The 2,557-nt window shown below is 37.6% G+C and overlaps 1 pseudogene; it reads right to left on the reverse strand.

The window, feature by feature from the left end:
- Positions 1-229: 229 nt before the first annotated feature.
- LOC145277208 (U2 spliceosomal RNA) lies at positions 230-448 on the reverse strand (annotated as a pseudogene).
- Between the last annotated feature and the right edge of the window lie 2,109 nt (positions 449-2,557).

The following is a 2,557-nucleotide window of genomic DNA, read 5'->3' on the forward strand; positions in this document are numbered from 1 at the left end:
TATCGGTATATAGATAAGCGGTTTTTCATTTTCTAATATCTAATTTAACAAGGCCGATAACCATTAGTCGCATGCTCTCGTGTAATGAATGAATGCATGAATGACATGAAATTCTTAAAGATAAACTAAAATGACCGAAAAATGGGCTGAAATGACTTAAATAAATAAAAAGTAAATGACTTAAAATGACTTTAATGAACTTAGGGATGAAATGAATGACCTTAAGAATGACTTGAATGCTTAAAAAATAACTGGAATCCTTCAAAAACAACTTGAATGATCTGGAGAATGACTTGAATGGCTTTGAGACTGATTGGTTTTGAAGTCGGTGATCATTTTTCATTAAATTAATACAGAAAAGTGATCTCTCCCTTTATATCACAAAGTACAGCATGTAGTAAGAACAGATACTACACTTTGATCTTAACCAAAAGGCCAAGAAAAGGGTATTTATTTGCTCCCCCACCGAGCAAATTAGGCACAAGGCCGATTTTTAATGTGAGGAGTGAAGGGGAAATAGGGACCAGCTCCTCGGGGAGTAGGGGAGCTGAATAGTGACAATTGGTATGAAGGGTTGCCCCTACATTGACCAAGGTCTTATATGTGGGGTTTCCCCCACATATGGTCTTTGCTTGCAGTATCTGCCGGAACAGATACTACACTTTGATCTTGGCCAAGAAAAGACTATTTATTTGCTCCCTCGCCGAGCAAATTAGGCACAAGGCCGATTTTTAATGTGAGGAGTGAAGGGGAAATGGGGACCAGCTCCCCGGGGAGTAGGGGAGCTGAATAGTGACAATTGGTATGAAGGGTTGCCCCTACATTGATCAAGGTCTTATATGTGGGGCTGTCCCCACATATGGTCTTTGCTTGCAGTATCTGCCGGAACAGATACACTTTGATCTTGGCCAAAAGGCAAGCACAAAAGTGTTACGGACAGACCGACCGACGACGGACCGACCGACGGAATGACTTATAGAGTCACTTGCACGCGACTAATAGATCCTTCATCTCCCAACACTAATTTATTGCATCCTTGCAAAATATAGTCAACCAAGAATGTGTGAAGTGTTTTCTGAACGAATTCGCCCAGAATTATATAAATAAGGAAGGCTCTATAGATTGACTAAACAGAGGATCGCTCCACTGTGATCAGGAGAGGATTGTAATGGCTGTCTAAAAATCAAGGCTTAATGACCAGTTCTTTTAAAGTCTCTGTTACATACGGGTGCATATACTGAACCCAATACGTGTCTTTAAACGTATGTACAATATACATGCAGTGAACGTATATGTATAATAATATACAGTGCAATAAAATATGTCCGTTCGATAAGGGACTGCTAACTTCAGTTCGCTGAGGTTTGTACTCGACTTGAAACTCTGTAATACAGATATTTCCAATTTTGATTCAATTATCACAAGACGACTTCTTGTTGGTCCACCGACTAAGTCGAATTTGGACCTTAGAATTCACTCTCATCTGTTCATCCGTTCGTCCTCAAAATTCTCAATAACTACTCATTACATTTTTCTGAAATTTTGCATGAAGTTACAGCTACCCAAGGAAGGAAATGTAACATTTTCGTATTTTTTATAAAAATTCTGTTTGCGTCACAAAGGGGTCAAAAGGGGCCAAAATGGCCAAAAATAGCACTTTTCGGAATATAGAATCTTTTCCGACCGTTAGATTTTGCTGAAAATTTCCCAAAAGCAAGATCACATCAATATACATCTGGAAACATAATATTTGACCCTGGAAAAAATCTGTGGCTTGAGCCCCAGGCTGTTCTAGGGGTGAAAAACGCACCTTTTGGAGCTAATTTTTATTTTTCTCCTAAAATTCGAGGTATCAGTCGGGGGACCATATAGTTTTTGGCTTATTACACTTTAAATCTCTTTTATTTCCATTCCACGTCCTCATATAATTGGTATCATAATTTCAAGTCTGTATTAGTTTTTTGTTTACATCTTGGCCGTAACGTCCTCTTGGCCTCCCAGGACGTAAAGTGAATATCTACCACCAAGCGAGTTATTCGGAAATTAAAAATCAACTCCCCCTCGATCCGGTCGTTAACTTAATATCATAAAATACTTCTTTGTTCTAAAACTTTAATTCGCCATCTTTTACATTTACAAATAAGTTTGTTGGTATTTCAACTTTATTATTGTTATCATTCAACCCGGTTCGACTGCCATTATTATAAATTTAGCCATATTGTTTTTGTTATGAATTCCGTTCTTGTCAAATGTTTCTATTTTTTTTTTTACTCAAATATCTCAAACTACAATGTACAGACATGCATATTTCGTTAGCTAACCTATTCGCTGGCTAATTGTAAAGCTTTTCCACTGTCACACCATACTATACCAGAAAGAACAGTTGGGAATAAGTCATACACCATCCACTTTGACTACGTAGTTTCTACAGCTATGTAACTTGAAAACGGAGCTATTAAACTGATATAGTGATATACAAGGAGAAAGAAGCAACCTTAGTTAATGTCCCCAATGTTGATGATAGATAAACAGAGCTGAGATGGAAAAGATAATGAAA

The sequence above is a fragment of the Euprymna scolopes genome, chromosome 5, assembly GCF_053919585.1.
Source record: "Euprymna scolopes isolate OS-2025 chromosome 5, ASM5391958v1, whole genome shotgun sequence".
In the NCBI taxonomy this organism is placed as follows: Eukaryota; Metazoa; Mollusca; class Cephalopoda; order Sepiida; family Sepiolidae; genus Euprymna; species Euprymna scolopes.